Raw genomic sequence first — 9517 nt, 5'->3', positions numbered from 1 at the left:
CCTAATATTCTGTGATTCTGTGAAAAGAAAGCTCTGCTCTGGGAATATTTAAAGCATCTGTATTTTAAAAGTTAGGTCTTCTTTCACTTTACTTACCCAGCAACATAATTATCGCATCAGCAGACAGAGTTTTTACCACTGAAAGATTAGATTCACTCTGATGCAGATTATTTTAATGTGGGTTGAACTTTTCAAACAAAAGTAAGGGAGAAAATCTATCCCCATGGAAATGGTGTTATCTACTACCACTATTTCATACCCAGTTGAACCAGTTCACCATCACTTCAAGGTGTAACACACTTAACTCCTAGACAAATTATCGTGGCATGAAGTACCTAGTTCTGTGAGAGACATCCAGATTCCCTATGCAATGAACAAACCATGCTGGGAATTAAGTGAGGGGATCTACATAGACTGCTGTCAGCAGATTAAAGCCAGTAGCTTCATACTGTCAAACTGGTGTAGCCTGACCAGAATATTCCTTCAAGCAGTTTATCTGTTCCTGGCCCTGGGAACTGCCCCAATCTGTCTTATAGCAGAATCTTCCTTTCTCTTCTCTTCCTCCAGATCAATGGCATGTAAATGTGCTTGTCTAGAGGTGTCTTGAGGCCCTAGGAAAGTGTCTGCAAGGCAGAAACCATCAATTTTGCCTAGCAACCACAAGCATCAGAGCCGCAGACAAGATGTCTTGATACCAAGATTGCACATATAGGCAAGACTGATACCATTTCATTCCTCATCAGCTATAATGTGTGATCGCTAGCAGCTTAGACCAAACAGCAGAAACCAGCAGGCTGCAGGAGCCTGTAGTCCAGGAATGGTGAGAAGCCAAACCAGAGCACTGGGAATACAAGCTCTTCCACTTGGTGCATGAGACAGGGTCACACGGACAGTCCCAGGGACTTGTTTAACACAGCAAAGTAGACATAGTTTTATCGGTGCCATGGAGACTATGTGGCTTTACTTCAATGTTGCCACACTAAAGTCCAAAGTCTCAGCTGTAATAAAAAATAGACCATGACAGTAGTATTTTATTAAGTAAGAACCATCAGCTACACGCAGTACAGGGGCTACCATGATGCTTCCAGCCCTTTGCTCCCTTCTCTACCACAGCTTTGTCTGAAACCAGCATAGCAGAGCATAGCTTCATCGTTTGCTTCAACAAGAGCTGAATTGAAACGTTTTTGCTAATTTGCAGTGTCAGTAATGTGAGAAATTTCAATAGGACAACTATATTTTAGAACAGAACACTGTATTTTAAATGAAATTTATAAAATAAGGTCTGGTTATCTGCCAGAAGAGGATCCAGAAGACAGGTACAAGAAGATAGTTTATTTTCTTGCTTGGAAGGCTGTTGAACCCAGCAATTTATTATTGCAGTTACTTTCAAAAGACATAAGGGTGCCCTTCAACCATACAATATCAGAGCTTAAGGAAAATAGCTAGCAAGAATTCACTGTCAATAAAAACTGCAATAAAACACATGTTTTGTTACCACCTCCTGATCTTGAATAAGGCTGTTAGCTCCAACAGTGTTCTATGATACTTTTTATTATGTTGAAATTCTGTAAAATTTGATCACTGTTTGGTCAAAACCAATAATACCTGTAAGACATGCTTGGCACAAAGGAGCACGTTAACATTCTTGGCTATAAAGCAACTTTTTAAAATGTTTTTTTCTGTATTGTTCTTGTAGTTTTTGAACATTTTGAGTTGTTTATTTCATTCACATTTTCTGCAGCCACAAGCATTTCATTTGCCTACGTTCTGGGGTCAAATTTCATGTTCTCACTCACCCAAAACTTCATTTGACTTCAATTATTTTATGTTATCCTTCCAAATAGGGAACAATAGTCAGTTATTTCCAAACACTCCTACAGTAAATTACATATATGCACCCAACACAGGCAGCTGGAGGGACTTTCAGGGCGCTTTTCTGAAATCTGCTGTCTGTACAACAAAGAAGGTTGAGGTGGTTGTGAATCAATTGTTCAACTAACCCAGTTTACAGTTCAATATTTTAAATTAATACAGAATTAGCTGTGGCTTGCTTTCATAATTCACTACCCCAGCATGGACATGCAAAAATACCAATGAAGAGCTGTTGATCTCTTTGGAGAAGTTTCATGTAATTCTTCAATGTCAAGAGATCTTAAGAGTCAAACTGGGAAAGTAGCTAATTATTTCCTCTCAGCAAAACTGGATTTGCAGAGAGCTTTGCAAAACATAATTGATGGTATACCTTGTATATTTACAAGCATTTAGAAAAAAGATAGAATAAATGTGATAGGAGTATTACTGCATGGTAGCATTTGAAACTTCATCTAGCAACACTATGCTACCCTTTGATTGCCTTAATTACATTTTTAATTACATAAGTAATAAAAGTCAGCATTGATTATTTTTAGCCCTTTAAGATATAGCTGAGTTTTAGATACCTCATAAACTTTAAAGTTGTAAAGATAAATTCAACCATCTAAATTTAATATCTGTATATTACTGGCAATTAAGAACACGGACAACCCTTAGTTGACACAGGAGAAGGCAATGTGAAGGGCAAAGCCTTTCTAAGATTGTCAGATTTTTCAATGAAAGGAAAAAAAGAGGACAAAAATAATTGTCAGGACCCATTTCAAGGTTGTTTGTTCAGCTGTGCTTTCCCCACCATCTCCCCACTCTGTGTCGGGCAACAGGATGAAAGTGCTGCTGATCTCCCCACATTCACCCAGGACCCCAGAGCACAGGTTAGAGGGTGAACGATGGCACCTGTGGGTTGTACTGAATGAAGAGCAGCCCGCCTCCATATTCTGCAGAGACACATACACCCTTTTTACAGCCATGGAGAACCTGTCCTGTGCTGTGCTATGCTACACTCCAGGAATAGCTTTGCACTGTGCTGGACTGGCATGAGCTGTGACAGGACATCTGAGCTCCAACACCACAGCACCCCAGACCTCATGCTGTGCCAGGACAACTCAAGATTTTGAGGAAGTTATTAAAGATCCTAAACTCCCACCTATACTTAGGCAAGAAGACATGAAAAAAGAAACCTCTGTCTGCACTTATAAGGAATACAAGATTTGCAAGTGTAATGTGAGAAATTCAAATACCAGCAGTGTTAAACAATTCAAATTGCCTAGTAATGTTGATTTCCCCCTTCAGCCCTCATCTATTGCTAAAGATTACCTCATCCACATCAAAATGGTAACGAAACTTGTCTGCGGGTCAAAGTCCAACAACTTCAGTTAAACTAACAAAGAGGATTTAAGCTCTGACTTTATATTAAAGTGCCCATGAATGCATCCTCTTTCATTGACAGAGACTGGGAAGTAATGAGCTGCCAGGCAGCAGTAAGACACAGCCAAAGCACTGACTTTCCAAGTGTCTGCCCCATCAATTCTGCTGCACAAGTGTAAATGAAGCCCCATGGGCTCATATTAAGCCTAAAGACTGAATCTACTCTGCACTGAATTTTGATTTGATGAATCCTCAGTTTTCAGAAGGCTGTGGCTAAGTGAACAGCAGCAGCAATATCATCCTCAAAAAAATGGGGAAACCACAGTACCAGCCATTGCCTAGGAATCTGGGAGCCATAAGGCATGGATGAGATGAAATATCTGGAGGATCCCAGAGGCAAGCCAATCCCTAATCTGCAGGAAGTCCTGCTTTCCCTCATTCCTTCCTTTAGCAGTCATTCCTACCAGTATGATTTGTAAGAACTGCTGCAAATATGGAGATCAGTGTGACTCTAAAGATGATAAAGACTCACTCAATTGGCATCTAAAGTTTTGATCAGAGTCATTGTGAAAAACAGCTGTGGAAATTTAAGGTATCATGCCTACCATGCCAGTGATTACCTACTGCATGGCTAAACTGGCATTCAGGATTACACAAACAGCTTGGTTTTAACAGCTTTCCAGATAAGAAACAATAAGCAGCTGGAGGCAACACTTCACATCAGGGCAGCGCTTTCCAAAATGACTGTTTGTCTACATCCTTATTTAAACCAGGCACTAGTTCAATAGATATTTAAAGGCATCATCATGGCTAGGCTTCGTGAACGAAGATAAAGGAAGGACACTACCCACGCTTGCTGCAAACGTGCTGATGGCTAAAGATGTCGATGCGGGATAGGCAAGTCTGGTTGCAAAGGGCACAGCGGAAAGTCTCCTTAGATGGTATTGGCAAGGCATGGTTCTTTCTGCATTGTCTTTTCTCCTCGAGACTGATTCTACATGTGTTCTCAAAGGAGACAGCAGCATCATGAATGATGTATCTCCATGTCTCCCGATTGGAGGCCAGAGTGGACCATTGATCGTAGTCAATATGGCCAAAACTGAGGTATTGTTTCAGGGAGTCCTTGTATCTCCTCTTTGGGGCTCCTCTGTTGTGTCAGCCAGTGGCGAGTTCACCATAGAGTACTATCTTAGGAAGGCGGTGATCCTCCATCCTGGAGATGTGCCCTGCCCAGCGCAGCTGCGTCCTCAGCAGCATGGCCTCAATACTGGTGACCCCTCCCTGTTCAAGGACAGTGACATCAGTCACATAGTCAGTCCAGTGGATGTTTAGGATTGTACGGAGGCAGCGCTGATGGAAGCGTTTGAGGAGTCGCAGGTGGTGGCAGTAGATGACCCATGATTCAGACCCATATAAAAGGGTGGACAGTACAATGGCTCTGTAGACACTAATCTTTGTACTTTTCTTCAGGTGTTTATTCCACCAGACTCCTTTATGGAATTTTCCGAAAGCTCTATGTGCCTTTGCTAAGCTGTTGTCTATCTCTTTGCCAATCTTATCATCCGAGGAAATGATACTTCCTAGATAGTTGAACTGCTGGACTGACTTAAGCTCTGATTTGCCTATGATGATGTGGGGGTGATGGAAGACTTCCTGAGGTGCAGGTTGGTAAAGAACTTCTGTCTTCTTCAAGCTGACTTCCAGCCCAAAAAGCTCAGCAGCTGCTGCAAAGCAGGATGTTAAGCACTGCAGAGCTGCTTCTGTATGAGCAACGAGGACAGCATCATCAGCAAAAAGCAGCTCACGGACAAAGTGATTGTCTTAGTGTGGGCCTTCAGTAGCCTTAGGTTGAACAGGCTCCCATTGGTATGATATCGGATGTAAATGCCGTTATCTTCATCGAGGTCTGCCGTGGCCCTTTGGAGCATCATGCTAAAGAAGATTGTGAATAGAGTTGGTGGGAGAACACAACCTTGTTTCACACCATTGGTTATTGGGAAGGGCTCAGAGAGTGGATCACCATATCTGACTTGGCCACGCTGATCTTCATGTAGCAGGATAACCATTTTGAGGAACTTGGGAGGACATCCTAATCATTCCAAGATCTGTCACAGGCCTTTCCTGCTCACAGTATTAAAAGCTTTAGTAAGGTCAACAAAAGTTACATAGTGTCCTTTGTTCTGTTCCCTACACTTCTTTTGGAGTTATCTGAGGACAAATACCATGTCTGTGGTACTCCTATTGGCTCTGAAACCACGTTGGCTTTCAGGTAGAAGTTTTTCTGAGATAGCTGGTACTAATCTGTTCAAAAGTATTCTTGCAAGGATTTTACCAGCAGTAGAGAGCAAAGTAATACCACAGTAATTTGAGCAGTCTGATTTAAAGGCAACACTGTTAATAAAATGACAAAGTCTTCCTCCATATAACTCTGGTAGCTCATTGCCATCTTTGCACCACTCCCTCCCTCTCATCAGTGCAAGTATTTGTATGAAAGTATAATGAACCAGACAGGGGACCAGACGTGACAAAAAGCTAGCCACCTTCTCAGTTTTCAGTGGTGTTGGTCCCCTGATCTGGCTCTTATGGCCACAGAGCATTTATGCTGGCAGAAGGGGTGGGGGCAGTGTGGGCAGGGAAATAAGGAGGTAGAAGAGGGAACAAGGACACTTTCTTTCAGTGGCAGAAGCTTGTTTCTCAACAGCATCCCCAGTGCTTACATCAGCTGAGCAGCAAAGCATTCAGAAGGCAGCTGCCAGGCACAGGAACTGTGTAAGGCTTTTTAATTAATCAAACATTGAGAAAAGGGAGGAAAATTTTATTGGTGGTTTTGTTTGGGTTTTTTTTAATGACATGAATTAGCATGAAGTTTTGGACCAAAAGCCATGTTCATCTCTGGAAGACTTTTGATTCTATACTAAGCATGTTTTCCACATCACTGTCTCTCTCCTAAATGTCCAGTTTTAAGTATTCACCTAGGCTGTATTTAACAGCTACATTAGTAACATCTCACCCTGAAAAGTAGTATATCTAATAACAGATATGGTGAAACATTGGAGTAACAAATCCCAAGCAGTTTACTTACTTACATAAAGATAAGATAGTATTTTTAATTAGATCTTGGGTGTTTGGGGAAATAGTTATTCTGCTTCTTCATTCAAAAAAAGGAAAACAAAGTACTTTTAAAAGGTTTTCTTGCATTCTGATCACAAATGCTATAATTTTGTGGTGTCTATAAATACTTGAGTGTGTATGCCTATCTTTTTACTACTGCATCCATAAAAGCTTACTAACAGATCTGTGTGTGAGTGTTTATATACTGTTTGTGTGAGTAAGCTTTTTGTGCTCTTTTTTGGTATGATTCCAAGGATGATGCAGATACGAAAATAGTGACTGGGAATATCAATACCACAATATTGTTATGTATTAATGGAAAGAAAAATTATTTCAAAATGGAATTTCCATGGTATTTGCCAGAGAAATATGAAATGCAGCAAATGGCAACATTGACCATCTGTCACAGAAACACCTGTGTCATTTGCTGGATAGAAAAGTGCCTCCATTCCCAGTTTTGTTAAAGTCAGTCAATGTGAATTTGTGAAGGGGAAAAAAGATCTTGGTATACTGCTTATCTTGGCTGCTGAATCAGGTATACCAAAGTATGTTTTATTGTATTTGACTAGTGTGTATAACTAAATACAAATAACTTGCAATGTGTATAGCTGTTTGGGATACACATTTGCTTAAAATTATTAGCATTTTAACAGTGAAATGGTGTTTTGACATTAGCACTCTACTTAAGACACATGCAGAAGAATTTCATACCTCTTTTGGTGTTGTATTGCTTCAGTCTGACTGTCTGCAATGCAAACAAGACCTACAGTCAGAAAAGATTTATTTATAAAATGTGTAGGTTTAGGAGCCACAGAATGAGGGAAACAAAGCCTTATCAGCAAGCCCTGACATTTTCCTATATATGTTGTAACCACCTGAAACTGAATCACAAAGCTGATTTCTTTTAGCTATTTTGGAAAACAACTTTATATTCATTAATGTAGCATACAAGATTACATGAACGTCATGTGAATGCACTCTATCTACGTATCTTCAGGCTGGAGTGAGGTGTTTAGCTTCCCTTGAGATCCTCACCCCGGCCCCTCTCCTGGAGAAGGCATTTAAGCTGAGTTCAGGCTTTTTCTGACCTCTCTTCCCCTCCAAACCACTGTCCCACCGCAATATGTAATGATTGACCACCTGAAGGTATAAGTCACATTCCCAAATCACTCCTCAACCTAATCAGAAGCAGGGATTTAAGAGAACTTTTAATGTATCCTACGTGGTAACCAAAAGCTTCTGGGGCAACCCACAATGAATCTCTGAAACTGAGGAGTTTCTCTTTCCATAAATAATTCAGAAGTTTTGAAAAGTGCAGGTTACAGCAATCAACTGGCATGTGGGCTCACTAATGGATAGACTGTCTAAGGATTCAATCTCAGTACTGGGAAACTTGCACCCTTGTGACTAGAGCAAATGGTTACACATATATGGATCCTTATGTGGTTGGAGTAGGGGTTTCTTCAAGGCATCATAAGTGATGAAAAAGAAACAAGAAGGAGAATGAAAGAGTCCTCTGATGAGAGCTTGTGAATTCTTTTACTTAAGTCATGATTACGCTATCACAACAAAATAGGAGTTTACAGATGTTCAAACTCTACAGTTCTCTATCTCCGTCGTGCAGATAGAGATTATTGATTATCCTTCCATTGGTGGTTTCAACTAATGTCCTTATATCAGATGTGGAGTGTTTACATGACTTTTTATCTGGATATGATGAGGAGATATAACACACAGGTAGTGGACAGTAATGACTGGTTTGGTGTAGTAATACTGTAAGAAATGGCCTGTGTATGCTCTAAACACCAATGAAATAAATAAAAGCAATCTCTTTGTGGGATATCTATTTTAGATTGCTACTGCATTACTTAGTTGATCCTTTGGAACACCTTGCACATAAAGAGTTTGCACCAATGGGTGCAAAATTAGTTAAACTGCTGCTTCAAGTGTATAAAATAGGCCTATGAGACAGCCTGCTTTGTTTTTACCATCTGGCTCAATCATACCCACCTCACCTGGCTTTATATGCCAACACAAAGATGTATGACTGACTGGATCCATCATTATGGATGGATCAGTGCCTGGCCTATACAGTGCTACAGGTTTGGGGATGAGTGGCTGGAAAGCTGCCAGGCAGAAAAGGACCTGGGGCTATTGGTGAACAGCAGGATGACCATGAGCCAGCAATGTGCCCTTGTGGCCAAGAAGACCAATGGCATCCTGGGGCGTATCAGAGGGGGTGTGGTGAGTAGGTTCAGAGAGGTTCTCCTTCCCCTCTACTCTTCCCTGGTGAGACCACATCTGGAGTATTGTGTTCTGGGCCCCTCAGTTCAAGAAGGACAGCGAACTGCTTGAAAGAGTCCAGCACAGAGCCACAAAGATGATGGAGGGAGTGGAGCATCTCCCTTATGAGGAGCGGCTGAGGGAGCTTGTGTCTCTTTAGGCTGGAGAAGAGGAGACTGAGGGGTGACCTCATTCATGTTTATAAATTTGTAAAGGGCGAGTGTCAGGAGGAAGGAGCCAGGCTCTTCTCAGTGACAGCCAGTGACAGGACAAGGGGCAATGGGAGCAAGCTGGAGCATAGGAGGTTCAATTTGAACATAAAGAAAAACTTTTTTACTGTAAGGGTTACAGAGCAGTGCAACAGGCTTCCCAGAGAGGTTGTGGAGTCTCCTTCCCTGGAGACATTCAAAACCCGCCTGAACGCATTCCTCTGCAACCTAGTCTAGGTGAGCCTGTTCTGGCAGGGGGGTTGGACTGGATGATCTTTTGAGGTCCCTTCCAACTCCTAATATTCTGTGATTCTCTGATGATGAATTAATAGTACAAAAAAAAGAGTGTGCACTGTGAAACATATTAAAACGTAATTATTATTCATCATCTCCGTATTTGTGTGATGGATAAACTGGAGGAAGAATGCTGCTAGTGATTAGTAACCATGTAATTTGGCAATCCCTGATCATACTAAGATAGCAATATGGAAGTGCTATGCGACAGCGTGGATTGCTTCCCAGTGGTGCTCTGCTCTGTCTCTGTAATTCCTAAAAGGAATCGGTATCACTTACCAGGAAGGTGCATGATTACTCCTGCCCAAGGGTGTCCTACCCAGCTTGCTAGTGGAGGGAGGAAGGAATGGCTAGTGTAGGAGAGACTGGCCATACCCCCCAAT

Source organism: Mesitornis unicolor, unplaced genomic scaffold (assembly GCF_000695765.1).
Source record: "Mesitornis unicolor isolate BGI_N332 unplaced genomic scaffold, ASM69576v1 scaffold2682, whole genome shotgun sequence".
Lineage (NCBI taxonomy): Eukaryota > Metazoa > Chordata > Aves > Mesitornithiformes > Mesitornithidae > Mesitornis > Mesitornis unicolor.
Note: the sequence above shows the minus strand (reverse complement) of the source record.